The following is a 13,957-nucleotide window of genomic DNA, read 5'->3' on the forward strand; positions in this document are numbered from 1 at the left end:
CAACCACGGATCTGCTTTCTACCTTTATAAATTTCCCCTTTTCCGGACATTCCGTATAAACAGTTCTGCAATATGTAGTCCACTTTGCCTCTGTCTTCTGCCACTGAGCGTAAGGCTTTTGACGTCCTTACATGCTGCAGTGTGTGTGATGCTCCACTCTTCATGGCTGTAGAGTATTCCACTGTGATCGGTCTCCTGTTGATGAGCATCTGGATTGTTTACCTGTTGAGGTTATTAGAAGCAGAGTAGTTGGGAGCATCCAGTCCCTTTGTGGGCATGTGGTCTCATTCCTCTTGGAAACCGAGGGGACCTTCTGGCTCACATGCTGTGATTATGTGTAACATTTTAAGAAACTTCCAAACCGTTTTCCAAAGTTGCTATACATCTTGAATGCTCATGTGCATGAGTGAAGGTTCCTGGTTTTTCGTGTGCTTACCAACCCTTGTTATTGCCTGTCTTTTTTTTTTTTTTTTTTTTTTTTTTTTTGACAGGCAGAGTGGACAGTGAGAGAGAGAGAGAGAGAGAGAGAGAAAGGTCTTCTTTTGCCATTGGTTCACCCCACAATGGCCGCTGTGGCGGGCGTGCTGCAGCTGGCGCACCATGCTGATCCGAAGCCAGGAGCCAAGTGCTTCCTCCTGGTCTCCCATGTGGGTGCAGGGCCCAAGCACTTGGGCCATCCTCCACTGCCTTCCCAGGCCACAGCAGAGAGTTGGCCTGGAAGAGGAGCAACCGGGACAGAATCCAGCACCCCGACTGGGACTAGAACCCAGTGTGCTGGCGCCTCAGGTGGAGGATTAAGCCTATTGAGCAGCGGCCTATTGTCTGTCTTATTATTATAGTCATTCTAGTATAGATGTGAAATGCACTCTGTTTGTTTTAATTGGCATTTTGCCAATGATTATTGACAAATGCTCCTTTTCATGGGCTTTTTAGCCATCATCTTCCGCTTTTTAAATAACCCTGAAGGTCTTTTTCCTTTAAGGTTTGTATGGAACTTGAACTAAAATGACATTGTTCTTAACCCAAGGAGATCAAAGAAATAGTAATGGTTTGTATAGTGTGAAGTAACAAATTTGCTTATGCATTCTGACTACAGTCATGTCAACAATATTTTTAGCCAAGCAACCTGCAGACTTTTAAGGAGGCTGGGTAGAGAGATGATACAGCTTTTATTTTCCATAATTAGCATGTACCTTCCTTATGATTTAGAGAGTCCAATAAAGATATTAAAAGCAAACACATAGGAAAAATAACAAAGGAAACACGCCAAAAATAATAACTATGCTCATTTAAGGTAGCAGGACTGCGGCCAGGGCTGTGGCACAGCTGGTTAAAGCCACGGCCTGCAGCGCTGGCATTCCGTATGAGTGGCTGGTTCGAGTCCCAGCTGCTCCATTTCCAATCCAGCTCTCTGATAATGGTCCTGGGAAAGCAGCAGAAGATGGCCCAACTGCTTGGGCCTCTGCACTCATGTGGGAGACCTGGAGGAAGCTCTGGCTCCTGGCTTTGGCCTGGCCCAGCCCTGGCTGTTGTGGCCATTTGGAGAGTGATCCAGGGGAGGGAAGATCTCTGTCTCTTCCTCTTTCTGTAAGTCTGCCTTTCAAATAAATAAAATAACTCTTAAAATAATATTTTTTGCATATATGCAATATAAAGTTGCAAATTTTTTTTCTCTCTTTAAACAAATATGCATATTAGTAATGTAAATGGAGTGTGCCATCATCCAAAACCACTGCTTTCATCTTTCACACATGAACTCCTCTCCCCTACCTGGCACCTCTAATTGCTGGAACTTAACTATGAATTCTATATTTCATCTTGTGAGTTTTGATCCATCACTCTAGCCTGTCTAGAGCTCTTTGAATCTGGTGCAGCTCACTTATCAGTGCCATCCCTGACTGTCAAGTGAACACTTGACAAGGCCATTCTCTTTACCTTCACCCAAGTTTCCAAGAAAAATGCTGAGCAAGTGGAGCCCTTTATTGTGACCTGGAGATCAATGAGGCGCCTTGGCCATCAGGGAGGCAGGGAGTCACATAATGCCCATGTCGTCTTTCTTTTTCAAAGGCCTTGCTGCAGCTCATGGATGGACCTGTGGCTCTCCCTTTACCTGCCAGCCTGAAGAGCCCAGCAGAGAAGGACGTGAGATGAACCTGGTACGGCTTTGTCTTGGTGAACAGCACAGGAAGCAGCCTAGAGACCGCAGGGGGATGTGGCTTTGGGGGCCAAAGTCTCTCGCCTCAGCTAGGTCAGTGATTCATAGAGTCACGCCACCTCCTGCGTGCAGATTCACTTCATGTCTGTCACTTCTCACTTCAGAGCCAACCTGCCCCCTCCTTCCTCTCTCTCTTGGTCCTCTCTCAGGGTTTACAGGCATTTGGATGGGGGCCAGGAAAGTGCTGAGTTGCATGGGAGGGATTTGCTGTGACTTTGCGATGAGACGAGACGAGGAAGCGTTAACTCTCGGGATGAAGAGCCCAGGCAGCTCCCTGTGGGGAAGGGCACAGAAGCCCAGCACATGCTCCCCAAGACTGAGCCCTCCTTCTCTTGAGTTCCCCCTCTACTTTCTCACCCTCCCTTTCAGAGATGGAACGTCCACGTTACTCTAAGCACAACTGCAGACCTATTTCGACCGACACACAGTAGACAGAACGTATTCTTGCTTCTGTCTACCGTGCCAGCCAGCCAGGAGTTTCCTGCCTCTCCCCGCGTCTAAAGGCTTTCTTCCTGCAAGTGCAGTTTTCTTCCCTCTCTCGAGCATGGCCGGCTGGGTGGGAGTCAGACCCAGCCACTGGAGCCCAGAGCAGAGTCTGAGTGGGGCAGGGAACGGGCGACTCTCCTCTCTCTGGTTGGTTGGCTTTTATTTCTGCTTTCTCATGCCTGTGTGCTAATTGTCTCCATTTCTTCTCTCTGTTCCTCTTTTTCCTCCTGCTTTCCCTACTTCCCCTTCCCTTCTAGCCTTCAACACTTCTCCTTCAGTGCGGGGTAGATGAAAACCCCTTGAAAGAGGGGCTGTGGAGGGGGAGTCTCCTAGGTTCTTTGAATTCTCACCCAGCGCTCTGCATGCACGTTTAAGCAATCCCATTTCATCCTTAAACCTTTTTATAATGACACCAGCCCTGCCACTGCAGTAATCACCTGTTTCAGACAGAAGAGCCCGAGCACGGCGAAGTGGCAGGTGGGAAATTCCACACAGTTCACTTGACTGGCTTTGCTTTCAAGTTGTATATGTTCCCTAACTGTGCGTATGCACAATAGAACGTACCAAGCATGCGCACTCAAATAACCTAGTCCACCCGAGCCATGTTAATGGATTTGAAGAGCACATGTTGAGTAGGTACAGGACAAACTCAAGGGCAACCCATCATTGGACAGTTCTGCCACAGTCTGAGCTGTGACCCCCGTAATGCATATGTTGAAGCTGTAACCCACAATGTGATGGTATCTGGAGAGGGGACCTTTGGGAGATAACTACATTTAGATGAGGCCAAGAGACTGGGGCCCTCAAGGTGTTGTTAGTGCCATTATAAGAAGACACATCAGAGAGCTTGGCCTCTCTGCTGTGTGAGGGCACGGTAGGAAGGTGGCTTGTCTCCAAGCCAGGACAGGTGCCCCTACCAGAAACCCTGTCATCTGACCCTTGATCTGGCTCTTCTAGCCTTTTGGCTGTGACAAAATGAGATGCTGCAGTTTCAGCCCCCAGTCCATGGTGTTTTGCAATGGCAGCCCAAGCTGATCAATACAAATACCCAAACTAATTATCTGCCATAACATTTGTTTCCCAAGTATACCATACACACTCCAATCTACATGTAAATTGAATTATCCAATTAATACAGGCATAACGTAGCTCATGACGGAAGTCTCTGGGGACTCCGTTTCTCATTAATTCCCATAGATTTCTACATCTTCACTGGGAACTCCTGTACTAAACCACCCTGGCTTTTTTCATTTAACTGTGAGCACTCACTCACGGTTTTATCCAAATGTTCTTCTGTCCACATTGGACAGAAGATATCCCTGTTTGGACTCGTTCTCTCTCTCTCTCTCTCTCTCTCTCTCTCTCTCTCTCTCTCTCTCCTTTCCTAAATTAGCCTCTTGGTCTGAGAACCCAAGCAATGATCCCATTTTGTGGGAAAGACCATGCTTGCATTGAATTCCCACATCCTGTTCTCTCCAGTAGGGTGCTAAGAATTCGGAATTCAAAAGCAGGTGTCTGCCGTCCTTTCTGGAGGCAGAAAGGATTTAAATGGCTGCTTTATCAGTGCTAACAATGATGATGCCTGGTGATTGTGCGTTCTAAGCCCACCCCTACGAATCTTACGAAGTAAGATTATTTCCATTTTGTGAATGAGGAGAGTAAGGCAGAGAATAACTGTCAAAGATTACAGGCCAGTGGGTGATGTGGTCAGCATTTGAAAGCAAGCAGTCTAAATCTAGAGCTTACATTCCTGGCTATTAATTTGCCAGATGTAATCACTAAGCGCACCACCCAAAAGGAGCAAAAAGCCAAAGTAGAAGACAGGAGGAGGGAGCTGTTGGTGGTCTCAGCTTTGTCTTGCTGGAGCTTCCTTTTTTTTTTTTTTTTTTTTTTTTTGAGATTTATTTGAAAAGTCAGAGTTACACAGAGAGAGGAGGAAAGGCAGAGAGAGAGAGAGAGAGAGAGAGAAAGAAGTCCTCCATCCACTTTTAGTCCCCAATATGCCGCAATGGCTGGAGCTGCACCCATCTGAAGCCAGAAGCCAGGAGTTTCCTCCAGGTCACCCATTCGGGTGTAGGGGCCCAAGGACTTGGGCCATCTTCCACTGCTTTCCCAGGCCATAGCAGAGAGCTGGATCGGAAGAGAAGCATCCAGGACTAGAACCAGCGCCCATAAGGGATGCCGGCACTGCAGGCAGAGGACTAACCCACTGTGCCACAGCACCAGCCCCTGGAACTTCCTTCTTGATGAGAGCTCATATGTCTACCATTTCTTTTATAAGTGAGGACTGCTAGATATGGTGGCTGCCATTTTGCCTTTGTCATCAGGTGGGAAACCTCTGGGCTTACTGAATTTAATGATCCCCCATTATTACCACACTGAATTCTTGTCCCCAGTCAAAAAAGTGTGTCAGGCCGGCGCCGCGGCTCACTAGGCTAATCCTCTGCCTTGTGGCGCTGGCACACCAGGTTCTAGTCCCAGTCGGGGCGCCGGATTCTGTCCCGGTTGCCCCTCTTCCAGGCCAGCTCTCTGCTGTGGCCAGCTCTCTGCAGTGGAGGATGGCCCAGGTCCTTGGGCCCTGCACCCCATGGGAGACCAGGAGAAGCACCTGGCTCCTGCCTTCGGATCAGTGCGGTGTGCCGGCCGCAGTGCGCCGGCCGCGGCGGCCATTGGAGGGTGAACCAACGGCGAAGAAAGACCTTTCTCTCCGTCTCTCTCACTGTCTACTCTGCCTGTCAAAAAAAAAAAAAAAAAAAAAGTGTGTCAAAGGAGCTATGTGGGCAGCTGTATGTGTTAGAACTGACTGGGCGGAGCCAATAATCTTGACTCTACATCGAAGCTGAGCTCAGCCACTACAGACTCCTGTGACGCCATTCAATGCCTTGGGTCAACAGTGCTTTTTCCACAGTGTCTCTACTGGTCCATTTTAGGAATAGAAAGTACCTGGCCCACGCCTAGAGAATCCCAGCCACATGGCACCAGCACCTTTTTATCGGGCTGGTTGAATGGTGAGCACGGAGAGCAGACAGACCCTCCATATCCTGTTACCAGCAGAGTGGTACAACTAGTTGCTGTCAGACAGACCACTAAACAATACGAAAGATTCCCTACAGACTGACTTAAGAACTTGTACCATTTGCCTTCCATCATGGGAGCCCATAATCAGCCATGCTTTCATGTGTGTATTTGAACAGCACCATCAGGCAGCACAAGGTAGCCATTGACTCAGTATGCTTCAGGCTGAATGGAAATCTGGGACCCAGGGCAAAGATGGCAAAGGGATCCCCTCTTCTTTCAGTCTGAATACACCTCTCTCTTCCAGAGCAAACTTAAGAGACCCAGGGACAAAGCAAGCACAGATCGCCTTTTCCGTCCCAGTGGTCCTCTCTTTACCTTACGTGGAGAGAGCTTTGATGAGTCATGATGAGATGGCAGAACACACTGTGATGGAAGGAGCATTGATTTTGGAGTCAGTGCACCCGGATTTCATGACCATGAGCCTTAATGCCATTTAAGATCATGACACTTAATTGGTTTTTCCTGATTCACAGTTGTGATGGCCACTTTCACATGTCAACCTGACTGATCTAAGGGGCACCGGGTAGCCAATTAAACATTATTTCTGAGTGTGTCTGGGAGGATGTTTTGGGAAGAGATTAACATTTGAATCAGTAGACTGAGTATTGGTCAGCCACTGGGCACCATCCAATCGGTTGAGGGCCTAAACGGAACAGAAAGGCGGAGGAAGGGAGAATTCTCTCTCCTCCTGAGTGGGCCACCTACCTTCTCCTGCCCTCGGACAGGACAGTGCCTGGTTCTTGGGCCTTCAGACTCTGGGACTTAACATTTCTGTATGTTTCACCTTCCAGATTCCGGCCTCATGCTGGGAGTTACAGCACCTGCTCTCCTTGTTCTCAGACCTTGAGACCGAGGCCGAATCATACCACCAATTTTCTTGGTTCCCCAGCGTAGAAGGCAGGTCATGGGACTTCTCTGTGTCCATAAACTTGAGTGAGACAATTCCTAGAATAAATCTCCCTGCATGTATGGATTCAAAGTCCCTCATTTCTGTTTCTACAGGAACCCTAACACAATGGTTTAATTTTGGCTTCTTCACATCATTGTCACAAGGATTCAATTCCCACAGTAACATTAGCTCCTTTTGCCTTTCCTGGCTGAGGGAAGGGACAATTATACAATTTCTGTATGTCTTAGCTCCTAGCATAAGTCTTGGCACACACTAAATGCCAGAGAACACACAAACCTTTTAATTTTTCTTCTACATTAATATTCCAGTGGAGGGGGCGTTTGACACAGTGGTTAAGATATTCCTTGGCATTTCTGCATCTCACATCTGTGCCTGGATTTGAGTCTTGGCTCTGTTCCTGATTCCAGCTTCCTGCTAATGCACACCCTGGGAGGCAGCAGATGATGGCTCAGCTACTTGGGTTTCTGCCACCCTTCTAGGAAATCTGTATTACATTTCTGGTTCCTAGCTTCAGTCTGGCCCAGCCCCAACTAGTGTGGCCATTTGGAGAGTGAACCAGTGGATGAGAGATCAGTCTGTCCATCTCTGCCTTTCAAATAAATAAAATAAATTTTAGAAAAATATCTTTATTCCACATGGGTCATCTGGTTCTCAAATACTTTTTGAAAGAAAAGTGTTTTTTAAAAAGCCCTCAGATTTAAGTTATTTGCATAAGTAAGATATCTATTATTATATACATTTATATATTGTTGTTATTCACATGCAATAAAGTACTTAAATCTTAAGAGGACACTTCATAATTTTTTACATATGAATACACTCACAAAACCATCATCCAGGTCAAGATACAGAAAATTTCAGTTACCCTGGAAGTTTCCTTCCTTCTACCTCATACCTAGTTCTCCCCTGACAGAGGAAATCATTATTCTGATTTCTGTCATCACAGATTAGCTTCTTTGGTTCTTGAACTTCATACCCTTTTGTATCAGACTTCTTTCACTCAACAAATGCCATGGGATTCATTATATTGTCATGTATGTCAGTAGTTTATTCATCCTTATTACTATGTAGAATTCCATGGTATATAGAAACTATAATTTATCCACTCACCTGTTGATGAACACTGGTTTTTTTTTCTTGTCTTTAATGATGATGAATAAATTATATGTCATTTGGTGAACATAGCAAGCATTCCTTTCTCTTGAGTAAATGCTAGTAGTGGAATTGCTAGGTCATAAGGTAGGGTATATATGTTTAGCTGTGTTAGAAAGGAAAAACTTTTTTACCAAATAGTTGAACAAATTTACAGTCCCACCAGCAATGTATTAGTTGTTCCAAATTCTCACCAGCATTTGATATTGTAAGTCTTCTACATTTTATTTTAGTCATGCGTCTATGAAGTCATCTCACTGTGGTAATTTGCATGTTTCTGATGAGCAACAGTGCTGAGTATCTTTCCCTAATATCTCCCTTCAAGGGAACCCGATGCAGAGAGCAGAGCTGATTGACAACCTCCAGCTTCCAGATCTTCAGATCTCTCGTGATGTTCACGCTGAGGCACATTTCCTTCCAGCTGCTTCTCGCCAAAGACTAGAGACACTAAAAATAGGCCTTTTCTTCCTAATGGGGGGATATTCCTCCCAATGGCAGCCTTTGTTCAGAGACTCCTCTCAGCCTGGCCCGATTATCTCAGAACTGCTGTGCGCTCGGAAGCTCTGCCTGTACAATCCTTCTTCCCTCCCTCTTTCCTTTCACACAAATCGAGCCTCCATGACAATCAAGGGCTCTTCCAGCCTTCTCCTGCCCCATTGCTCCATCCCCACATCACCTTCCCAGTCATTTTCTCCAGCGGAGCCTTTGCATGACTAATCGTGGTGTGTGCTTCTCAGAGCACCTGCACTGACACACGTGCTATCAACTACCCTGAGATAACATGAGAAACTCATGTTCAAGTCTTTTTTTTTTTTTCCAAACCATGGTTGCCTTTTGCTCATTTTTAAACTGAATTGTGTGCTTCTCCCTTTTAATTGATTTCAGTATGTAGTCTGGATAGAAGTCTTTGTTACATATGTTTTGTGAATATCATTTCCCCATCTGTGGCTTGTGTAATCAGTCTCAATGTTGTCTTTTAATAAATGGAAAATTTTAATTGTAGTCATGTCCAACTTATCAATGTTTTCCTTTATCATGTAAGATGATAAAGGAAATGATAAAGATGTCAAAATTCATTTTTATATGATTAGTCCCTTACTCCAGTACCACATATTAGAAAGAGTATCCCTTCCCCAGCACAATAGCATCTATAAATAGAAATTAGGTATATGCATAGAAGTATTCCTGGACTCAGTATTGGTTTATTTGTGCACCTTTTCCATATGGTTTTTTTTTTTTTTTTTTTTTTTTTGACAGGCAGAGTGGATAGTGAGAGAGAGAGACAGAGAGAAAGAGAGAAAGGTCTTCCTTTTGCCGTTGGTTCACCCTCCAATGGCCGCCACGGCTGGCGCACTGTGCTGATCCGAAGGCAGGAGCCAGGTGCTTCTCTGGTCTCCCATGTGGGTGCAGGGCTCAAGCACTTGGGCCATCCTCCACTGCCTTCCCAGGCCACAGCAGAGAGCTGGCCTGGAAGAGGGGCAACCGGGACAGAATCCGGCGCCCCGACCGGGACTAGAACCTGGTGTGCCGGCGCCGCTAGGTGGAGGATTAGCCTAGTGAGCCACAGCGCCGGCTTTCCATATGGTCTTAATTGTTGCAGTTTAATAGAATGTTCTGGAGTCTGAGAGTCTAATCCTTCCAACTTTTTATCCTTAAATACTGCCTTGGCTATCCTAGATATTTTGTATTTTGATTTAATGTTAGAATGAGTTCATCAGTTTCTAAAACACACACACACACATACACACACACACCTACCTGAGATTTGAATTAGGATTCCATTAAATCAAGGTTTTTCAACCTGACGCTATTGAAAGTTTGGGCTAGACAATTCTTTGTTGTGAGGAGGAAGATGCTTAGCAGCATCTCTTGTTTCTACTTAAAAGATGCAGGTAGCACCTCCTTAAGTAATGACACCAAAAATGTCTCCATAAGTTGCCTGGTGTCCTCTGGGAAGCAAGTTTGCCACCTCTTCCCCATTGATGACAGCTGTAAAAAACCTACAGGTGAACTTGGAGAAAACTGACATCTTTATAATATTCAGCCTTTATTTTTATAAAATTTTCATTCATTTATTTTGTTTATTTGAAGGCAGAGAGACAGAGACAGAGACAGAGACAAAGGGAGAGAGAGAGAGCGATCTCATCCGCTCATCCACTCCCCTGATGCCTCCAATGGCTGGGACAGGGTCAGGCTGATGATGGGAGTTGGGAATTCACTCCAAGTCTCCCATGTGGGTGGCGGGAATCCAAGTGCCTGAGCCATTGTCACTGCCTCCCAGGGTCTGCATTAGCAAGAAGCTGCCGTCAGGAGGTGCATGCAGGGACTAACACCTGCACTCTGATAGGGCATCCAGGCATCTTAACAATTAGGCTAAATGCCCACCTCCCAGTTCATTTTTGTAGATTAATCTTGTACTCAGTGATCCTGTTGTAGATATTTGTGAATGTTCTACAAATATTCAAATCATCTGCAAGTCAAGACAGTTAAACTTCTGTTCCATTGCTTTTACTTTTTACTTCTTGTCTTATTGCACTACCCAGGACTCCTAATATAATGTTCAATAGAGATAGAGATAGTTGGCATTTTCATCTTATTCCTAAGTATGGGGTGGAAGCAGTGAATATTCCACCACTGAATACAATAGTCTTTATATTGTATTTTATTTTTTTAAAGATTTATTTATTTATTGGGAAGGCAGAGTTACAGGAGGCAGAGGAAGTGGTGGAGTGGGGAGAGAGACAGGGAGAAATATCTTCCTTCTGTTGGTTCATTTCCTGAATGACTGCAACAGCCAGAGCTATGCTGATCTGAAGCCAGGAGCCTGGAGCTTCATCCGGGTCTCCCACATGGGTGCAGGGACCGAAGAACTTGGGCCATCCTCCATTGCTTTGCCAGGCCATAGCAGGGAGCTGGATCGGAAGTGGAGCAGCTGGGTCTCCAACTGGTGCCCATATGGGATGCCGGCAATGCAGGCGGTGGCCTTACCTGCCACACCACAGTGCTGGCCCCTATAATAGTCTTTAGAAAGTTTCCTTCTATCACTATTATACTGAAGAATAATATCAAGAAAAATTACTATTATTAAATTCTTTTTCCACATCTATTGAGATGATCAAGTGTTTATTTCTCTTTAATTCATAGTTATTTACATAGATTGGATTTTAAGTGCTAAAACAACCTTACATTCTTGTAATAAATCATGCTCAGTAATTAGATCATGTTTGGTACTGGAGCAATGAGATAATCATATGGAGTAAAACAAACCTTGACCTTTATTCTACTGCTTAAAATGTAGTGAGACATACAGAACATGAAATGTACCATTTCAACCATTGTGTAGTACAGTGGCGTGAAGGTCAGTGACATTGTTGTGCAACTACTACCATCGCCCATCTCCAGAATGTCTTCCATTTCCCCAAATCAAAACTCCATAACCCATTAAACAATAATTTCCTGTTGCCCCCTCCTCCAGTCCAGACAACCACCATTCCTTCTGTCTCTCTATATTTGTCTCTAGCACTCTAGGCACTTGCTATAAATGACATAATACAATATTTATCCTTTTGTGACTGGCTTATTCCACCTAGCATAATGTCTTCACGGTTCATCCGTGTTGTAGCATGTGTCAGAATTCCCATCTTTTTTATAGCTGAATGAAATCCCATTATATGTACACACCACATTTGTTTATTCATCCATCAGTGGGCCCTGGCTGCTTTCACCTTTTGTCTCGTGTGCATAATGCTGCAATGAACATAGCTATGCCCGTGTCTCTTCCTGTCCCTGTTTTTACCCAGAAGAGGAATTGCTGGACCGCATGGCGATTCTGTTTTGAAGAACTGCCACGCTGCTTTCCACAGCAGCTGCACCATTTTATATTCCCATCAGTAGTGCTTGACGGTTCCACCTCCTATTTTATACGAAAATTGATACAAAATTAATTGAGATGTATTATTTTTGAAGGTAAAGCAACAACGTTGCTAGAAGAAAACACAGGCAAATAGCTTCATGTTCTCTTTATTGCTACATTTATTAATTGAGAGGCAAAAGGGACAGAGAGACAGATAGTCAGAAAGAGAGAAAGAGCTCTGCCATCCACTGGTTCAAATGTAATAGCTGGGGCTGGCCTAGCCTGAAGCCAGGAGCCTGGAACTCAATCTGGATCTCCTAAGTGTGTGGCACGAGCCCAAGAACTTGAGTTATCCTCTGGGTGCGTTAACAGGAGGCTGGAATGGGAGCAGAGGCGTCAGGACTCAAATTGGCACTCTGAAATGGAATGCAGGCATAACAAGCAGCAGCTTAGCCTGCCACAACCCCTCCACCACACACACACACCAGCTTCATGAAATGGGATGTAGGCATAACCACGAGACACTTAGGATGGCAGAGTTTTTGTTTCTATCGGTGGCTTTAGGATGTGGTACAGGGATGACAAAGGATAGAATTCCCCTCCCTACATTGTTCTAATTACCTTGCACAATATCTTATAGCTTATGTTTCGTTTGAATGTATTTAAGTAGAAATGCATGCTCCAGTCGCTCCAGTCTTCATCACTCAAGAACTCTCCCCAGACCCATTGATTTTCTCTTCATTTATCTGCCTGGACCCGGAAACATGTAAGTCGGTGATCCTTGGTCTATAGTGTCATTGTACTCAAAGAACTATTACAGGGATGTCTTTTAATTAGAGACTTACTGCATATACACCTGTACGTGCCATCAAAGAAAATGTATTGTAATTGTTCCATTTTATCTCTGTTCCATTGACTGGGGACTCTCAATGATTATTGTTATAACAAAGAAAACATTGAAAACCCCTCACACTGAAAAATGCTCTTACTTTGTACCTAATAAAGGTAAGGTAGTAGGCTGAGCAATTGCACCAGTGATATAGGACAGGTTCCTCATTACCGTGTGTCTCCCTGTGTGGGCTGTGTGTGCACAGTAGGCCAGAGAAATGTCTCCCAGGAAGAGGACACAAAGTGAAAGTCTAGGAGCTCATAATCTCATCGTTACCAAAGGGCATGGGTAGAGGTAGGGGCTGAATTAATCAGCCTGTCATCACTCTAACAATATTCCCGACACAGGCTTCTTAGGAAGACATGGGGGTTATTTAACCCACAGTTTTGGAGGTTTAAGGGCACAGGGCCCGCATCAGCTCAGTGCTGGCAGGAGTCATGACAGATTGCAGTGGTACACTTGAACCAGGAAGCAGAAGAAGCTGAGGGGAGCCGCGCTTGCTCCTTTTGTGTCAACTTCCTTTCTAAGCACTCCCAGTACTCCCTTCAGAGGGCGCCCCCCCACCCCCGGGCCCCAGGCCCTAAGGACCTCCTCGGGTACCCCCTCCCCAGAACCAGGTTTCCAACATGAGAAGCCTGGGAGGGACATGAGCACAGCAGGGGCCTTCTGGGATTGTGGGTGGCATCACAATTCTCTCTGTGGACGTGATGCAGCTCAGAACACGCAAATGGAAGAATACGCACTTTTATTTTCTCCTCTGTGGATATCCTAAGCGATAAACAAATATGGAGGTTTGGGCCGGTGCCACGGCTCACTAGGCTAATCCTCCGCCTTGCGACGCCGGCACCCTGGGTTCTAGTCCCAGTCGGGGCGCCGGATTCTGTCCCGGTTGCCCCTCTTCCAGGCCAGCTCTCTGCTGTGGCCCGGGAGTGCAGTGGAGGATGGCCCAAGTGCTTGGGCCCTGCACCCCATGGGAGACCAGGAGAAGCACCTGGCTCCTGGCTCCAGGCTTCGGATCAGTGCGGTGTGCCGGCCGCAGCGCGCCAGCCGCGGCGGCCATTGGAGGGTGAACCAACGGCAAAGGAAGAAAAGGAAGACCTTTCTCTCTGTCTCTCTCTCTCACTGTCCACTCTGCTTGTTAAAAAAAAAAATGCAGGTTTATTCAATGGGTATGGTAGGATTGAGGAAAGGGAAGAGTTCCAAACTAAAGACACCAAATCGGACACGTTTGGGAGCCAGCAGGTGATTCAGTGTGGCTAGAGCACAGTGGACCAGGGAGCAAATATGACGATGCAGCCCACAAGGCTCCTATTACTGGAAAAAGCCACTTAAAATGGCAGCACTCACCCTCTTCACATCCTGCCTGCTGTGACC

General features: G+C 45.8%; 1 protein-coding gene across 2 annotated transcripts in view; it reads right to left on the minus strand.

Moving 5' to 3' along the window:
• Positions 1-11,847: 11,847 nt before the first annotated feature.
• CD101 (CD101 molecule) overlaps positions 11,848-13,957 on the minus strand; it is a 43,022-nt gene continuing 40,912 nt past the window's right edge. The window contains exons 11-12 of one of the 2 annotated variants that reach the window (XR_016237099.1): positions 12,316-12,444; positions 11,848-12,110 (exon numbers count right to left, since the gene is read on the minus strand). The gene's annotated coding sequence lies outside the window, so the exon portion shown is untranslated. Of the gene's footprint in view, positions 12,445-13,957 lie in introns of both variants that reach the window. The other variant, XR_016237098.1, reaches the window with a different exon arrangement.

The sequence above is a fragment of the Oryctolagus cuniculus genome, chromosome 7, assembly GCF_051225735.1.
Source record: "Oryctolagus cuniculus isolate XC-2025 breed Fujian yellow rabbit chromosome 7, ASM5122573v1, whole genome shotgun sequence".
Taxonomy (NCBI): domain Eukaryota; kingdom Metazoa; phylum Chordata; class Mammalia; order Lagomorpha; family Leporidae; genus Oryctolagus; species Oryctolagus cuniculus.